Genomic DNA, 20,581 nt, shown 5'->3' on the forward strand with positions numbered 1-20,581 from the left:
CATCATATTTGCTTAATAGATTAGCACACATAAACACTTAGATTACTTTTTCACGTTTATAAATAATATTTTGAAAAATATAGCTATATTACAGAATCCAATATCGGCCCGATGTCAATCCGACTTATGAAATAGTTACACTGATTGATGCCGATCTACCGATTTCAATAGTTTGCGGCAGTTCAACGGTCCGATCTCGGCGATATATGATCAATTTGTGTCGATTCGCCGTAAAACCTAACTCACTCTCTCATAACGGCCCGACGTCGGCCCTACATCGGCACATTTTGCAGACATTCCAACATTATACCTATATCGGGCCGATATAGTCATGCTGGTTGGGTAATTGTGTCGATGCGACGTTAAACCCAACAAAATAAATAAATTAGCATAAACTACCTTGACTTAGGTAGACACCGTGGCCGAGTGGTTAAGATTGCGTACTTAAAATCACTTGCCCCTCACTAATTGGGGCATAGAATTCTTTGTGTGAGAAAGCCATCCAGCCATCCAGCTGGCTTACGGGAGGTTGATGGTTCTACAAAGCGTCCGTCCGTGATGAATAATGCTTGAAGGGGCACCTGGGGTCTTTCAAGCATGAAATCGTGAAGGAATATGACCTAAAATTGTGCCGGATCGACGTTAAATGCAACAAAAACAATAAACAAAACATTGACAGTGATTTTTTCAACGTTTAGCTACTTGTACACCACACAAGTAGCAAATTATCTATATATATATATATTCAATGTATCATCGAGATCCAGTTAACTTTCAGAGAGAGAAAATATAGCTTCTCTGGTCCCAATCAGTTATAAAGACTAAAATGTCATTACTGATTTGTGAGACATGAAAACAGAGATTTGAGTATATATATGTCAATGTTGAACCAGTACGATTTGTGTAGTACAATTCGGGCTCGTATATAAAGCAGCATCGAAACTAATCTTATTGGGTTAGTGGACTTGCTGTGGCATGTGCGTGTTCGTTTGTACTGCTAGGCGCTTTGCCGTAATTATTCTGGTATATTGTGGTGGTGATTTAGTTCGTATAAATTGTCTCAACTATATATATATATATATATATATATATATATACATTGTTTATATATTTCAGAAATGAAACTCTTGCTTAAAAGTAATATTGTGATAAAGCACCCCGACTATTTTTTATACATGGGTTAATATAGTTGTTTATTACAAAGGCAGCCTTGACATAAAATCACCTCGAGAGTCGCCTGAAGTAAAACTTTGTTAATAGAGCTTTAAACAAACTCCATCTTAGACACTATTAACTTCAAAAAACTTGGAAGAAATGTATCTGTCTACATAGAATAGTTGTCCAATACGAAATTCGTTAGAAATGGTTTATTGAAGCACATAATTTTAGAAGCCACGTTTTTTTTACTGATTTTGTGCACTAAGTAAGTAGAAAATAATGACTTTCAGCTCATCTGACTTTTTTATACCCTAATGGTATTTAACTCCTTATTCATTTTAAGCCCTTTATCTTTTTTAAGTCTGCAAAATTTGTCTGTCGTATTTCGATCTTTTGTTCTAAATCATGTCGAATGTTGGGTACTATCTACCCAAATTAATTTTAACCAGCTGTCATGCTTAAAAATTTTGCTAAATTCGACTTACCTACTTTCTCTTTAATAACTTTATCAGAAATGAAACTTCTTCTTGGTATCTAAACGGAATATAGAACTATATACCTGTTAAATAACTACGACAAATTTATACATACTACTGCTACTACATTTAATACTTTAATGTTTCAATCAGAGTTAAATAGATTGTACAAGATTAGATATGAAATCTAAATGTTTTACATTGATCAAACATGAATTATAACTACCGAATGTCTTATACGTAATGGACATTGTTTAATACATGCAGTCTTTCAGGTAATTACTTCCAACATGCAATCATAAAAATAGTAAATGATTTTGCATTGTCTGATAAATGGCAATCTGATTAAGTACATCTCCAAATACGCTACGCTTAGTCAGTTTAGAAGATCAAGTACTTAAAGGTCCATTACTAAGGGAAAGTGAGTTGGCAATTGTTTTCATAGCCAGTGCATAGACTTCTGCAAGACACTAAATAATGAAGATTGGCAGGTCAAAATTATAGAAGGTCTTTGGAACTCAAAGAAATGTATGTGTATTATGTTGAAATTTTAATGAATCGACAGAATGACCCCCCAGGTCTTTTTAACTTTCTTCATACTTCATAGAAAAATAATTGTACTTATACTGCGATTTATTTCGAATTTCTACATACCAACTTTCATTTTCCAATAAAATGAAATAGTTTCTGTGCTTTTTAAAAGAAATTAAAATGTTCACTTTCCTTAGTATTGGACCTTTAAGTAAGGACAGTGCCTGCAGCGGATAAAATACGGAAAATCCTTCAAGGTAAACTGTTTACAATTTTCTATGTCATTTGTTTTGTTCTTTTTCTTCTTTTAGTATTCATTATCATTAAAAAACAACAGTTATGAACAAGAGTCAACTGAAGTCAAGCTATTTCGGCTCCTTCTAAGTATTATTATTGAAACCTGTGGTGATAAACAATAAAACATGCGTAACAATGCCGGTGTAATGAAGTATTTCGACCCCCATAGAATAACGACCCCCCGGTCATTATTCTATAGAAAATATTGACTCCCCTTATAAAAAACTGACTTCCTTTGAAAACTATAGAATAACGACCCCCGGTCATTATTCTATAGAAGAACTGACCCCTCCAAGTAAAATACATACTCCCTAAAGATGACTCCCTTCGAATCTCATAGAATAACGACCCCGGTTATTATTCTATAGAAAAAGTGACTCCTTCCATGTAAAATACTCACTGCCGAAATTACTACATTCGAACTCTCATACAATATCGATTCCCGGACATTATTCTATTTAAAAAAGTTACTCTTTCCGTGTAAAACACCGGCTCCTAAAAAGACTTTCGACGATAATATCTATTAAAGTGATCCCCACCAAACCTAACGGACAAGTTTACTAGATCTACAACTCTAATACCCTCCATTGCCAATAGTTAACATTTTGATTGTACTACTACTACTGGTGCCGCTACTTCTATTGTTATTACTACATGTACTTCTTCTTCTAGCCCGCCCGCTTAGCTCAGTAGGTAAGAGCGTTGGTCTACGGATCTCGGGGTCGCGAGTTCGATCCTCGGGCGGGGCGTATGTTCTCCGTGACTATTTGATAAACGACATTGTGTCTGAAATCATTAGTCCTCCACCTCTGATTCATGTGGGGAAGTTGGCAGTTACTTGCGGAGAACAGGTTTGTACTGGTACAGAATCCAGGAATACTGGTTAGGTTAACTGCCCGCCGTTACATGACTGAAATACTGTTGAAAAATTAAAAATTCGATACCCCACAAATTAAAGTTTAATTTATTCCGGATATTATGAATATTTTTTTTTTTAATATTTTAATATTTGGTTGGTCCTTTTTTACTTTAAATTGACCCACCTTAGTTCATATACACTCTGTAGGAAACGGGTAAAAAAGACTGACTTTTTCAAATATAACAGATAAAATGAGATATTTTCAGAAAATAATCAAAAAATCGATACCCCTAAAAATGTAGAAAAATTATTCAATTTTCGTTATGTGTAATTTGTTTTAAATTTAATAATGGTTTGTTTGGTCCTTGTTGCATTTTAGTGTGTACAGTGAACATTTCTTAAATAATTCCGGCTTTTTCCGCCGTTATCCGTAAGTACTCGGAAGCTGTTACGGAAAATATTATCGTCTGCTAACCTGACTTTGTCGGTACAAATTGTTATAGCTCAAAGCCTATGAATTGTAGGCAACTTCACATTAACAAAAAGATAAAAAATAACTGAGATTGTAATCAGACAAATTAAAACAAATTAATTGTTGAACTCAGAAACGCTGAAACCTATATCCGCTGTCATTTAAAATAACGCTATGGAGGATTTAAAAATAAAGTGTTCAATTCGAATTAAATATACAAATGCTTTTAATTTTCATCGCAAAAAATACTTAAAGCAACTAATTCTCATGTGTTTCCGTAAAATATAGTCTGTCAGTAATTGAGTTTCAAAGTATTCTTAAATATAGCGTTAATTAATTTCCAGATACCTATATTATTTTTTACCGAACGATCTGGAGACTTTTTTATTGACGCGGCGGTCCAGGTCCGATTCTCGACGCGGTCATCTTTTTTATTTTCATATGGGAATTTTTAATAATTTTGAAACAAAAAAAAATTATTTTGTATTATTCATACTATGATCAAACTTTAATTTGAAAGATAGCCTTGATGAACTGATAATTCTGCTTCTTTCCGAACCTCCTTTGTATATATTATTCTGTATTCTTAAATTAATGCATATTTTTTGTACATTCTTTAATCATTCGTGTAAAAAAATTGCGATATCTATAATTTGTTTTAGTCCCAAGATTGCACACAATCACATTTAGCATAAAATAATTTAACTGTAACAGATATCTTAAAATTACCCTTTGCCTTTTATTGTGTATTACAATATTGCCTAGGGGGCAAACAATATCCGGTCAGTGTTGTTTCAAGCCGGGTGATAAAACTTACTACAAATGATAGGTATTTTTATGGTTTTATGTTTTTTGCGTTGTAATATATACTTTCTTCTGTCTTTATATAGTCTTTTCCCTTTCTTTCAGGAATTTTGTTTTTACGATTTTTACCCTTATTTCATGAATCGTATGATAGTAGGAAGAATCAGTACACATCATTAGTAAGTAAATATTTACTGAGTAAAGATCCTGGCCCAAATTTCACGGAAAAACTTAAGTTATTACTTAGTTAAGTCTGCTATTCTAAAATTGAGATATTGATGAAGTTATTGTTATTTAATGTTGACTTTTTCCTGTAACACTATATCTTTAGTTAAAGTATACTATAGTAGTAGTGTTTGTCAGCAGTACTTATTCAGGTCACGTAAATATGATATTTCTATTTAGGCACGATATAAGAAACTTAATCCTTACCATGCTAAATTACAATAATGAACTTGTCTATCTTTCAATTTGGACAGTACTATTAATTATGAAAAGGGGTGCATACCAAAAAGTTACTGGCTGAATGGCAGACAGTGCAGATCTTTTTCTTTAAAGCGACTGGCCTCCAGATCGTTCGACAACAAAAATACCTTTTAGATATCTTGAAAGAAAAAGCTATATTTCTTATGAAGGCTTCAAAACGTAATTACTGACAAACTTTATGCTTTTATATTACGGAAATACATGAGAATTTGCTGTTTTTACTACCTTTTACGATGATAATCGAAAAGCGTTAGCGATTGAGAATTTTGAAACTATTTTAGAAACAAAAGCTCATATTCTAATGTTCATAAAATGTGAAAGAAAGCGCGTATAGATGAAGTATATACTAAATATTTTAGATAACATATTCATATTCTTGAATATTTATTTTATTTACAGACAGTTTCTTCTTTTCTGTATATAGATTATATGTTAGCATTGATGTTTCATGTATTAAAAAGAAAGTAAATCTATGTGTTCGACGTATAACATGTAACGATTTCTAAATATGTGCTGCTGCTGCTGCTGCAACTGCCACTGCCACTGCCACTGCCACTACTACTACTACTACTACTACTACTTTCTATTGTTGCCGCTACCGTACTTTACTGCCACTGCTAAGTATTGCAACTTCTATTAATACTATGTTCTATGCTAGCAGTTTCTTGTGCAGTTTTCTTCTGAAGAATTACTTCATACCGAAGTTTGCAGGGATTATTGACACTGGTGTGTTTTGTGAACGTATTGTGAATTGTTTTTTTCCTGAAAAAAATGTATACGCCAAGATACAGCGTCTAGAAATAGAATCCCTTTTCCCGTTGCGGAATGCTCTGATTTCTGTGTCAAGTGATGGTATCTGGGGCTAATGGTCAAACGGAAGGACGGACGGACAAGGGCAAATCTATATGCCCCCCTCCGCCGAGTGGGGGCATAAAATGCAGCAATTAGGCCTTAGATACATGAGTTATCCTAAATTTGACCAAATGACCGGGGGTCGTTTTTTATGGGAGTCAATATTCCTCGTGAGGTTCAGTTTACTTCACGTGGGGGAGTCATAGTACTATGATCTGGAGGTCATAATACAATGACCGGGTGGTTACTTTTTCTATAGAATAATGACCGGGGGGTCATTATTCTATGGGGGTCGAAATACTTCATTACACCGGCCTTAAAATAGAGGATGAAAGCCGAATCTTATTAAGTATAATTATCCTTATAATGGGCTCCGCTTTGTGCGAACAGTATCTTGTCATTTATTTATTTGAAAATGCTAGTTTTAAATATACGGCAATACAAAAATTTTTAAATACAGAATAAAACTTATAAATCCTAACAAATGATTACCTTGTGTGTTGTTCCAGTTAAATCTCTATATCTTGCATATTAGCATAATGAGATTTCACCGATGACGGTAGTAAACTAGCTCTACCGATCAGTACTTCTACATTCAGTTCATGGAATAACAGCTGTACTAATTAAGTAATTGTGATAGTGGACAGGTATTTTATGATTGATAAAGTATTCTGAATTTGTTATATTGCATTTACATGCAGTAGTAGAAACTATGATGTGCTTGTTTAACTTAGATACTGTTACTCGAATTTATAAATAGACTTTATGTTTACCTGTATTTACCTATTTTGAATCAACTCATGTTTGTTTCATTTTCTATGTGGATGTTGTACCCAATCTAGGGATATGCACAATCTCAAGATTGAGCAGGTACAATTTAGGGATCCTCAAATAGCGTCTCGAGATTGCTCAACAAATTTCTCTGTGTACAAAAATGGCGAACTAATACACTGGATAGGGATGCGAATTGTCTGAGATTCAAATAAGTTCTCGAATAGTTTGAAAGGCATTATCCGCTCGTTAATTGCATTTTGGTGATTATGTAAATTCAAATCCTCTTTTTCTCTACTATCTGTGCCTCGGTTTAGAGTGTAAATGTAAAGACACTTTACACCATGGTCAAAGGTCCTCCATCGAATTTACGAATTTAGAGTATCTGATTAAAGCAGCTTGTGTATTGTTTTTAGATTTACCTAAGATTTACCAATCCTTATCATGACTAAAAAGGAATCACCTTAAGGTAGTTCTGCACGTTTGGATCGAAATATTTTCTACAATGTAGAATTTGATTAAACTTTGATTTTTCAAAACTTCAGATTGTACCTAGAAAATTTAGCGAACAAAAAATAGGGTAGTGTGCTTGATTTTTGCTAGACTGTTATGAGAAATATGGACCTCACGTAATATTTCATAATGGGAGTCTATGGTAAAATCATAACTTATAACATTTTCGCGAATAGAATCTTTTCTACAATGTAGATTTTGATGAAACTTCTCACAGTTGTGGAAAAAAGACATGGCCTATATAATTTGATGAGATAAAATGTATAGGTCGGTGTGCTTATTTTAAAAATATTTGACCATGATTAAAGTGAACCGGACATTTCATGATAATTTAAGACATTATTTTGACTTATTCAACGCGTCATATGTTTTAATATCATATTTTGGCTTTAGAAATATAGCATCAGTGCCATTATAATAAATCTACTCACAGGTTTCGATTAATACATAGAATGATTTTCATTTCCGTACGCCGAATCCAGGCTTTATTCTATGTTTTCCGGATAAATGACGTTACGCAGACACTTCCGGTTTAACAAACGTGCAGAATTAAATTAATTTATTATCAACATATCAAATTTATTATTGCAAGCACATTTCAGTTAGGATAAACGTAAGCTTAAACACAATGCCACTAATTATAATACTTAATATTTAGTCTATTAGAAACCCTATTTGATTGTACACGCGGGAATGGACATACATTTTTAAACCTCTCCAGGAAGCCACTTCATGCTAAGTAATATGTACTTTACATAATTCTTCGATAGTTCTTGAACGCTTATGCTGTCTTTTTAACTATAGTAAAATCAATCTTTAGACATATCACATTGCTTGAAACTACATAGTAAAATCAATCTTTAGACATATCAAATTGTTTGAAACTACATAGTAAAAGCAATCTTTAGACATATCAAATTGTTTGAAACTACATACAGAAATGTAGTAAAATCAATCTTTAGACATATTATCACATTGTTTGAAACTACATAGTTAAATCAGTCTTCAGACATATCACATTGTTTGAAACTATATAGTAAAATCAATTTTTAGACAATTTTTGTCAAATCCCGGTAGATACCATTTGTAAAACCTATCAATGCGTAAACATTTAAAATAATGCTAAGGTATGATACAGATATCTGTCAAAACTACAAATGACATCAAGTCACTTTTCGACTATATTAGCCTTCCGCAGGGTACACAATGAACATAAACAATGATAAAGAAAATGATGTCAGCGTCAAACGACGTCAGTGACGAGAACGTCAAATTTAACAGTAATTTGCGACAAAATCATTAACAGGTCATAGTATGATACATAAATATTGCTGTAAAAAACATACTTGAACTGGTTATGGATAAGAACCAGAAAAATAACGGGAAACATAAACAGCATTAATATATTAGCATTTTACAGATATTTATGAAAGGTCTTGATACAAAGTCTTTTAATTTAATCCTTATGGAGACACAATACCAAACGATACATCCAGGAATTCTCTTTATTAAAGGCTTCGTTACTTCATCAACACGCATGAAAAAGATGTCCGTGATAGTATTTCCTTGAGAATAGAAATGTTCACATACATTTATAGTTGTTTCTGGTACATTCTGTTTCAAACATTATTACATGTTATTAAAGGTGTATAAAACAATTGCACTGCGTGACAAATCATGCCTTATATCATTAGAAGATGAATTGGTGGTACTAGAAATTCAGTTAGATTCATTTATATTTAAATAGTGGATACAGCGACATTAATTACATTCACATACCCCACCATTTCTATTGTTCTTGCTCAGCGTATAATTAACTAAAACATCCTGAAAATTCTTAGGTCTTTTGTTTGTATACAATTTTCTTTATACAATGCGTGGATGCAGGCTTATGTTTTGGTTTTGAACCTTTTATAGTGTTGATCAAAGATTTTCCCAAGGATAAAGCTGCTGCTTTTCCAACAGACTTCAACGCCCTCACTCCACGAGACTTCATCACAGTTCTTGGATTTCTTCCTAACATATCCTTGACTGCACCCAGGCCTTCATGTTTGATGGCCCTAAGTGCTGATCTAACCATGGGTTTCACCAAAGGAGATGTTGTTTTGATAGCTGATTTAAAGATAGACCCAAGTCCATGACAGTACTGGCGAGGCACACCACGATACACGGGATACATTGTGATCATAAGTTTAGTCGTGATTTCTTTCGAAAATGCAGCTTCACCATAGACCATAGACCATAGACCATATGCCACCAACAAACTGAACGGGTTGTCCAGTGTCACCCCTTATATTTATGCCTATTTCATCAAACTGGATTTGGAGATGGGGACATAATGCAAATTGACAAATTCTTCGTGAACATGATTTGAATCTTTCTTGCTCGGTTCAAATGGAACCACACGAAGGATGGGTGCCTCAATATCTCCCAGAAAAGTAAAATCTGCCAGATCAGAATAAATGAATAAATGATTAGTGCCCACATTCAAATCCACACCGTAAGGAAATGGATGTTCATCCCCTGGATAAACATCTCCCAGATGTTGACTTTTTCCCCCTAGCTTAAGTAATAAACTAGGATGGAAATGTATACCTACATGCTGTGTATCGGTATTGAATTTGATACGTCTCCTTGGTTGGGAATAACCTATATGAAACACCATGGACATTTTATGGAAAATGTCTCCAAGTTCTCTTTGAATAGTATTGTCGATTTCAGTAATGAGATGCTCTGGGGAAGAATACACCCCAGATTTGATACAGCAATGAAAGGTGTACTGATCATTGATTTTCCTACACTTAGCGGAAGGAAATTTACTAAATTCCTTGCCTAGTTTGGCATGGGTGGTAACAACTTGAAATTGAGATTCCTCCTCTGTCACATTGACAATTTGAGAAGGAATGATGAGTTCGACCAAAGCCATTTCATAATCATCTTTATTGACATGAATGGGTTTGGGTAATTTTGTCCTGAATTCACTCTGGGTATTGTTAGAAAACATGCTCATAGAGCTGTCACTGAGCACCGTTATGTAAAACGAATTCATCGCTGGTGACCAATAGCTAGATTTTGCAACGTAGGTTGTTTTATGAATTTCAAACCTGGGGTGGGTAAAATGTAACCAAGTGTGCTACTGAGCAGAATTAACCAAATCCTATCTTCAGATTTCAGACAGAGTTGAATGATGGAAACCACCAGCACGAAATAAATGGCAAAAATCTGTGACATGTAAGCGAGACGATTTTTTGGTTCACGAGTTTTACAAAGCGTCGTAGTATTGTCTGTCACCTCCACGCTAGCCGAATCTGACTGAGACATCCTGTCAATATGTAGTGTCTTTTATACCAAATGACTTTCTGGAATCCAACTGTCAAATTTCTTTGGATAACCTTCCCAGTGAACTTTAATTTCTTTGATCTTTTTTCCACCCACTTTCCTTGTGCGACGAGCAAGGACTGATTCAATTTCGTAAATATCTTTGTCTTTTATAGTCTGGATTTCAGGCAAATAAAAGGATCCTTCAATTTTTTCCCCACCCAAATCTTCTAACTGAACGGTTGGTGGCAAAGAATGGCGAATATGAATGACCTTGAATAATTCTTTCGTCCAGTTCGGGAGATACCCTTTGTCAAAAGTTCGCTTTGTTTTGTTGATGCGAACTAAATCACCCACTTTGACCGAGATAGGTTTGGATTTTGTTTTTAATCCATACAAGTGTTGTGACACTTCAGGTTCTGTTTTTTCAGTGACCGATGCGGGTGTTGTTTGAATACTCCGATGAAAACTATGATTGTAGGCATGAACCAAATCATCTAAAATATCGATGTAACGTCGCGTTTTTTCATGTGTGAAATACTTCCACATGCGACTTTTCAAACTTCTTTGAAATCTTTCAACAATGCTTGCTTTAGTTTCAGGATTTTCTGTAGTGAAAAAATGAATATGTTTGGACTTTAAGAACTTTTGAAAGTCTTTATTTTTGAATTCAGACCCTTTGTCAGTTTGCAAGGATTTTGGGGATCGACCTGAAGTTTTCAAAATAGACTCAAACGCTTGAATCAAAGTTTGACCTGTTTTATTATAAATTGGAACAACCCAAGCGTATTTTGAAAACACATCAATGACACACAACAAATAACGAAACTGATCATTGTCTTTCATTAACCTTTGTAAATCTGCTAAATCCGCCTGCCACTAATGATCAATACCTCCCACCTTTGTTTGACGTCTTTTAAATTTTCGACGAACGTTTATGCAACGTGTAGGTTTTCTGCTCCTGCAACCATGATTTGACTTGATCTAAAGATAAAGATTTGGTATGTTTTCGAGCTGACCGATACAGTTTTTGTATGCCCGAAAATCCTGCAGGATGTTTTGGATCGTAGTAAATTTTATGAAGCACTACCTCCTTTTTACTGTCCATGTTAATAATCCTCCCACGACTGTGACGTTGAAGCTTTGGATTCACGTTTTATAGACATAGTTGGTGTAGGTGGTAAGTAGGAACTGGTCTCAAAAAATTCATCCCCATCCTCTTCATCCTCGGACCCGTCTCTCTGCATCCATAACCAGCGCTGTCTGTTGCCAACATATTCCTGAGGGACATTAGATTCTCTCAGACCTCGAGAAAATTCTTGCCATCCTCTGGGGTTGGATCCTTTACGTTGTCTTAGGACATCATTGACTAAATCAATCATATTAGATCCAGAAATAGGTTTTCCATTGACTTCTAAATTTCCCTGAGCATTCCAACTCATGCTCGGATGGTCTTCCAACATTTGAAGAAGAAGTTTGGCTTTACGACGCATGGTAACTGGCACACTATCAATAATACGATCATGCAAAGTCTCAGGCTTTTTCTCTGTTTGTACAGTTTGGTGTTGTTGTTGTTGCTGAAATTTTGATGACGGTTGCACTGCCTTTTTATGAGCCAGTTGAAATTTCTGTAACGTTTGCCCGTATAATTGAGCTTTTTCACTTTCAGACAAATCCTCTCGATGAAGTACAGACCCCATGTCTTTCTGCAGGTCCGATGTTTGTGTGATGTTAGGGTTTGGTGGTAATCTTGGACGTTGCTGTTGCTCTGCTTTCCAGCGATTCATCTCTTCCAGCATTTTAAACGGAACAATGGCCATTTTCTTCATATTTTATCTATCAATTTTCCAAGACTGTTGCTGAGCACAGGTGCTAGCGCAAAAGCTAACAGTGGTAAAAATCCTCCTTTCTGATTTAAAATTTGTTTCTTCTTCTGGATGGGAATCTTTTTGTTTGCCAAGTCCCGAAGTTGTTGACGCCTTGGATGCAACTGGCGCTTCTGAGCTTCTGATAGAGATACATTCCCTTTTAAAACATTTTGACAGCACTCCCCCACACAGTTGATCAGATCTTTAGGCGCTTCCTTGATTAGTTTTTTCCTAAACTGAGGCTGTGCTTTGCCTAAAGCTAACATCATTGCCCCATGTTTCTTGATCAACGGTGTTTTACGTTTTGCAGTTCTTTTGCATGCCATCTTCGTGACTGTCCCAACAACAAAATGATGTTGTTTCTGTGAATACTTGGGTTTATATAGGCGACAGGGCATCAAAGGCTGTTTTTGCAGCATCACTGATCGAACCTGATCTAAGTGTAGATACTTGTCGATTCAGGGCTGAAAATCGGGCTAACATTCCACTTGGATACTCTGTAAGTGAGGAAGAAGGTGAGGTTGCCCAAGATGGAGTTCCAGACGAAGTACTGGACAGGAACGATCTTGGGGTTGAGTTTCGGGATAGAGACGAGAACGATCTTGGGGTTGAGTTTCGGGACGGAGACGAGAACGAAGTTTCTCCTGGTGTTAATTTGCTTGCAGTCATTTACCGGTTGGAGTCAAATAGGTTAAACCATCATGTTGATTCACCTCCACGTTATCAAATCTTGACTTAGGAGTATTAAGAACAGAGGATGGGATGGTACTCCTTGATCTCGATTGCATGGGATTTGGAGTTTGAAATCCAGACATGATACTGATAGGTGAGAGAGGTGATCTCACTGGTGTTGTCTGATCAATCACATCAGAGACACGACTGAGTGGTCTCATTGGCGAGCTTTGTCTTGGTGAAGATTTTCGTCTGACAGTCACAAACCGATCATCGAGTTTTCTCATGGGTGGTGGAAGTGTCTTGCCTGTGGTCTTGCCCGATGATTTCTTGACTTGTATTTTGACTTTCAACGGTGATTTGTGTTTCTTGGCTGGTGTTTTAACAGATCTCTTTTTGACAGATCTCTTTCTGCTTTTCTTGACTGTTGGCGATTTCACAGTTCTCTTTTTACCTTTCTTGGCTGCTGGCACTGATCTTTTCTTGACAGCCTTGTCAAATTTTCTCAAAGTCTTTTGTCCGTCCCAACGAAGTAGACTTCGAATCATAACACCTCCAAGAAATCCACTACCTCCTGGTTTCAGTATCAATTTACGTTTGGTGTCGGCATCCACATTGGCGTCTGCTAACTGTTGAATCTCTTGTTGATTTCTGTTCATGAAATTCAAAGTCTGTTTAGGCAGTTGAATCTCTTACTTCTGTCAATTGTTTGTACATCTAATTAAATCACCTGTCTATAGAATAAAGAAAAGCAGAAACTTCACAGGTCGCTCAACACGACAAAAACGAAAATGTTGCAGGCTCGGTTTGATTGCACCTGTTCATGGACGGTAGTGGAAATGCATGCTACCGCCCACGCCCTCTAGCACCGGGTTGAGCAGAACTCAACATTTACAAATGCTAAAAGTACAAAAAGCAATTTAGAGACATCCGCAGAATTAAATTAACTTGAAGAAAAAAAATACTAAAATTCAATTCAGATTACATGCAATAAAAATTTATTTAATGTCTTGCCAGTAAATACAATACACTGAAGAGTTCAATATTATATATTGATACTTATTTAGTTACCTCAAACTTGGAGATGAATCTAGAAATGCAGCAACGCCCAGGTCATCAATTACACCTTTCATAGACTTTGCTGTCTGTCACTTAAATACTCAGTTTATAAAAGAAAACCATTCATACAAATTAAACAAAATATCCTGGTTCTCCATGTTTCCTATAATCAGATTTTTTTAAAAGTATCTTTTCTTGAATGAATAGCAAATATATCATATTACATAGCTTCAAATTTAGAATGTTACTACACCCAAATCCGTAAGCTCTGTTAAAATACATAAATTACTTACTCCATCTCTTTCCTGAAAGCATCCATTGCTGCAGCTGCAGCAGACTGTTGGGCAACTTTTTCTACAACATCACCAGCCCTTCTCTCCATTGTTTTTCAAATTAGAGTTAACAATTGGTTGGATGTTTAATGTTGACAAGAAATTGTTCACCCGCACGGGACCACCAATGCTGTCAATCAGGGCTGAAACATTAAAAAAAATGTGTATAATGTGAAATCATTCAATTTCATGGTTTGGGTAAAAATGGTTATTTTGAGGGTATTAGAATTCAAGGACTTCAAAATTTGAACATAAAACACCACAAATTAGCTTTCTGTGAATATTTATGACTTAACAGTATTGTTAACTAGATGCTTAAAAAATAGAAATATTACTGTTTGAATTACCTTATCCTTAATACCTCTTCAAAATCTGTTTTGACAATAAATTCAAAATTATTAAAAACATAATTATTGAGCAGTTTCTTTGCAGCCATGATGATTTAAATCTGTGTGTACAGTACACGATTAATGTTTATCGTGTCTACACACTGTATGCACAAGCAACAAATACCAATAACTTTACATGACCGTGTACTGTGTTTATCCTCCATTATTTTGGTACTTTGAAGTTTTGACATTAGATGGCTGTCAAACATATAAAACAATCTAATCAGTGAATTATTCCGACAATAAAATAAAGCAGATAAGTAAACAATCAATGCAAGGTTTTACTAACCAGTTCCAAGCTTTGTATTTACAGCAAAACAGGGCATTCCTTTCTGTTTCATGTGATGTGTCTTTCCATAGGGAACACAGTTTATATATCCACACTCTATATTCTGGCATTGTACATACAGGTATCCACTCAGCCCTTTTTTCATTTCACCGATCACACTTTAATCGTCAAAGGCACATGTCCTAGCTTACATTTCTTACATGTTTTCAAGCTTGAAAGCAGAGTGTCAAATTCGACAATTCTTCGTCCGTGTCTCCATCCATCACGATTCACGTGTTTACCAATTTCTATGTGTAAAAATGCACCGCATTCTGTTTTTACACAGCCATCACCGTCACACATAACACCAACTCCATAATTATGATCAGTAACAATATTTTTCGCAGCAGTAAACTCTTCATTTTCGTCCTTTTTAGCAAAGCGACCTCGTTGATCTCGGACAACGCCGGTCATTAGGAAATCCAAAACTGACGTCATAGCTGGGGGAAACACATGCACCGTTACTCATTTTAGAAAAACCGAAAGTAGCCGATTCGTCTCCGTTATCTCTACGGACGTTGAAGATATATGTCGATATTTACCGGCTTTTGCCGATTCTATTAGGGTCCTAAAGCCTTAAACACCTTTTATATATCCACGGTCCGCGGAAGAAACGTATTAAAGCATAAAACTGCTGTTATTGTCACTTTTTGGGGGTGTTTTAACAAGAGAGAAAATGTGTGCTAACAGAGAGATTATCGCGCTCACGTACTGTTATAACACCTTTTTATATATGTGCGTTCCGTGGCAAAGCGTAAACATATATTACGGCCCAAAAACGGATAATTAAAAAGCAAATGACGTCAACGTGAAAAAACAACATAGACTTTACCGCGCATTTCATGGAAATTTAATAACATTTAGGAATAATATATTCATTTACTTGTTATTTTACGCGTTTTATGCTAGAATAGCGTTCTTTTCATGTTACCAATCTCTCGGGATTCTGCAGTTCTCTATAATTACACGAAAAAGCACGAAAGTAGAATAGCGTTAGCGCATGTTCTTTTCATGTTATATCACGAAGAAACATGCGTAATGCCTACATTTTATAAGATTACAACTGAATATGTAGTAGCATAGCAATACATAATAGAGTATAATGTATGATAATGTTTTACCTACCACACACATTCTAAACGAATACACTTTTCAACTTGAGACAATCCATTAGAGTAATTCTAATTTACGAAGGTTATATTTGCAAAATTGTCCGTGTCTTGATGTTTTGGAAAACGCCTTTGTTATATATCAAGTATGCATTTCAATGCCTGATCCATATGCTTTGATTAACAACACATAAGTTAAAATTTCCTTCGAGACCACCTAATCAAAGAATGGGACACTCGTCTTTTTTGTCATTTTCTTTTCCCTCCGTTCAAGATCTATGATAAATTTGGAATCAATGGACTCAGGATCAATCGGTGCCTGGTTAGGTTTGACGCGGAAATAATTTTCATCGTATTTTGGCCTGGCATCCCCACCATCTCCCGGTGCTCTTTCTTTTTGTTTCGATAGATCATTATCTTGCTTGTCGTTAACCTTTTCAGATGATTCTGAAACTTGACTTGTTGTCAAGTGCGTTACCTCAGATGATGATTCTGTTATAGGCTGCAATTTGTTTTTGTACTGTGGCATATTGCAAGGTGCCTTTTCCAACAATTTCTTCCAGAGCTCCGTTTCAAGCAGCAGTGATTCATAATACGGATCATCAGACGATAATTCATCTTTCACGCGCTCTAGTTCTTTAATTTTCATTTCGAGCATTTCTAGTATTGTCTTCCAATATCTCGTTTGATTTCTATTTCTATCTTCTCCTCTTCAGTCGCCTTCTTCTTTTCGTTTTCAGCTAGAGTTTGAGGATCCTCTTAAGTGAGAGTGCGTAAGCGCTGTATTCGCGGACGAGATTTTTCTTGAGTCCCTGTTAAGTATTAACAGTACAGAAGTTTTGAGTTTGAATAATTTAAATATTTACGAAAAAAGTTCAGTTCAAGGGGCATGCCTCCAGTATGACATCAAACGTTTTAATTTTTTAAAACAAAGGAAAGTTGGCAGTTTTTAGCATTTCGATTTACTCCACAGTCTGCATTCTTGTATTTGTAAAACAAATTCTGCCAACATCCCAGTTTTTAATGAACTGGTCTCTAAACTTACCCCTACTTTTTAGAAATATTCTCTTCATGAATATTCACAATAAATGTATGCCTCAAATATAACATACATACAGTTAAGCATAATACCATAAAACGCCATCACTCACCTTCAAATGGATATTGGCGTGAAGGTTTAGCACAATTCATAAATAGATCAAATAGTGTCTGCTGTTCTTTTGCTTTCATGTGTTTTATTATTCCAAAGGCGCTTTTGACTTATTTGTTTTATATTCACAGTGGCAGTATTTTTGTACCGCGGGCGGCCGTTCAAGTTCGCCTTGTATTTGGATGTTGTTACTGTTTCAAAGTTGTTTACGTAAGGTACGGGGGCGGGGGTGGGATTCGCATATTCAATTACTCTTCTTAACAAACTAAAAGCGACTCTGAGCACTGTATCTTTGCTTGGTTGCATGGTATGCTTTCAATGTATCTTCTTATTTATTTGATTATCTTACCTTTATGCCAAGATATGGTGCATCCTTGTTGTACTGTTTTATCAACCAATCAATATCCTTCAAATACTCGTCGTAACCAGGATGACAGTACATACAGTTATTGATTTTCTACACCACTTTCAAATTAATAATTTCAAGCCTGTTTTGACAGATAGCTCTCGGGTTCTTGCCTACAGCTGATTTGAATTTTCTAAGTAGTTCTTTGAACTTCACCTGTAAATGCAGTGACCAAGTGTTTTTTTTATTTTTCTAATCCTTTGGGATATAAGAGATCCTCTTAAACCGATGCTATCAGGCATGGTTGTAAAGCACATGTCAACAGACTCAATCGAACTTATAATGCTGACCGGTTGCATTCTATATTCCAAGGGATCTTCTCTAGATTTCTACAACTTGGTTTCCCCAAAATTTTGTCTTGTAGCTTATATTACATTATTTTAGAATTTCAATTATGTAATAATGTAGACATAACTTATACGAACACAACTACTTACAAGAGCTTGTTCTTCGTACACTTGTTCGTCATCAAACACAAGTCCAGTTTTCAAAACTTCAGTGGATGCTTTCATGCTATCCCTGTGGAAGGTAACGAGACCAGTATCGGTAGGCATATTGTGTACCGCAATACGTATTTTAATCTCTGTGTTGTAAACCTCAGTTGCTTTTTCAACAGCACATGCATTTTCAATGTCAGCCATTGTTGCCATGGCCTCGCTGAGACACGAGGGTTTTCCATCCTGAATTGAGTTGACGTAGCTTGTAAGAAGTGTTGCAAGCACTGTGAAATAAGAAACATGAAATACTTTTTACAAGAAAATACAATTATCGAAATGAAATATTTAAGGATTCATTACGCAAATAATTCTCTTTGTTCGTTGACAAATTCTAGGGACTAGGTCATGATTAGCATCTGTTTAGCAATTAGCAATTTAGGGATAAAACATGAAAATGGTCCGCTAGCTTCGCCGACAGGGCATAGAAATCGTATCCCGAGACTCCATATTTTAGTCGCAATCTGGCTGCACATTTTCGTCACACTGTTACACTTACCTTTATATTCAAATGATATGATAGGGTGGAACTTACATTACTGACATGTCCTAAGAATCGTTTGTTTAGGTTGAAATATGATATATTTTCTGCTCATAAAACAGTAAGACTGTCAGCTGTCATGTAGACTGACAAATTATTCACCTTAACCGCTCTAATTCAGGCAGAATTTAAACATTTGCGAATATTAAACAAGTAATAATGAACAAACACATATATTAACATACTTCTTCCATTAATTCCTCTCCCGGACTTTAAAGTTTTTGGTTCACAAGAAAAGATATACAGTGAAACACCGCTCGCTCGAGCATCGATGACTCGAGCACCCTGGCTCGCTCGAGCAATTCATGTGGTCCCGGCCGATTTCCTTCTATTTTCTATGTGAAATTACCATGGCTGGGTCGAGCATCGATAACTCGATCGCTCGAGCATGACACCTGGTCCCTGTGTATTAATTTACTCTTTGTTGCTTCTGAGTAACTCGAGCAGAGGTGTCAAAATTTTTCGCAGCTTCAGCGATCAGAATGTATCGATTAATTTCAAATTTTCGCACGCCGTGAGAATTGCGTGGTCTATTCCCCGACTATCTTAAACATTTAAGATAGTCGGGGAATATTTGATCTGATAATGAGATAATTATTGATGAAAGGTTGTCCCGATGACAATTGGTAAAATAAAACTTCAAGTTTCTTCGTTGGTTAATGTTTGGGCCGCTCGAAACCATGAATAACTCGAGCATTTTGCTCATCCCCTTGCGACCTCGAGCGAGCGGTGTTTCACTGTAGTCTCAAAAAGAGTTAAGGGTCTGAAGGAACTCTGGTTTCAAATCAGCCTCTGGGACTTTCATCAGCTGGGAAATAAGTTTCTGTTTTGCGGGTTTTCTGAAGATAAAACATCTCCTTTTCTTGAAATATCTTCTGATAAGTTGTCTTGGCTCATTATATTTCCGGCTGCCCGTCTTTCCACGCTGTAACGTTAATTTACCTTCTAAGAAAACGTCTTTTCTTCTATGATAAGAGTGAAATCTCTTAATGCAAGAACGAAGTTGGGAAAGAAGAATTCTAACTAGTATAGAATAATCGGTTGTCGCAGCAGTTACACTTATTGATGTCTTAATTTCTCTAAGAAATCTTTTGCTTTGTTAAGAATATATGTTTACATATTATAGTATATTCCAGCCATAAATACAATAAAATATGTCATGATTAGAGTTTTATACTAATCATTACTGTTGGTTCCAGGCATGTGTTAAAGGTAAAATTTCTTGATATGAGGAAGCTATAAGTTTGTGGAACGTGTGCTAAATGTGAGGATGTACACTCAGCAAAATTCCTAATCGGTCACTTTATATTGTATTACTATTTTGTTAATAATGAATGTGTTTACAAGACATTTGAATAGGTACTGCAGCTAATTATTGGTTTGTTTTTGGCGACTCACGGCCAACGTAACCGCATTAGGAGTTTTGACTAATATGGCATATTTTGCACGTGCAGGACATGTGCACCAATATGCACATGTTAATGAAGAATTTTGGCATTGCCAACTAGAAAAACACATATTATCGGAAATTGACTCAAGACCAACGCGCTCGAGCTGTCGGATTTTTACAACAAAATTCAAAATCGGTCACTTCAATGAATTGTACTCAGTTGAGTTGAATTTCGCCAAAAGAGCGCGGATGGTAGATAACCAACGATTAAAGGTTCATGTAAACGGAAATAAAGTCAAAAATAGA

The 20,581-nt window shown here is 35.7% G+C and overlaps 1 protein-coding gene across 3 annotated transcripts in view; it reads left to right on the forward strand.

Annotated features, from left to right (window-relative positions):
• LOC123545192 (guanylate-binding protein 1-like) overlaps positions 1-20,581 on the forward strand; it is a 77,273-nt gene that overhangs the window by 28,826 nt on the left and 27,866 nt on the right. The window contains exon 1 of one of the 3 annotated variants that reach the window (XM_045331532.2): positions 2,188-2,422. The exons of the other annotated variants lie outside the window; for them this stretch is intronic. The gene's annotated coding sequence lies outside the window, so the exon portion shown is untranslated. Of the gene's footprint in view, positions 1-2,187; positions 2,423-20,581 lie in introns of those variants that run through there. 3 annotated transcript variants of the gene reach the window in all.

The sequence above is a fragment of the Mercenaria mercenaria genome, chromosome 1 (assembly GCF_021730395.1).
Source record: "Mercenaria mercenaria strain notata chromosome 1, MADL_Memer_1, whole genome shotgun sequence".
In the NCBI taxonomy this organism is placed as follows: Eukaryota; Metazoa; Mollusca; class Bivalvia; order Venerida; family Veneridae; genus Mercenaria; species Mercenaria mercenaria.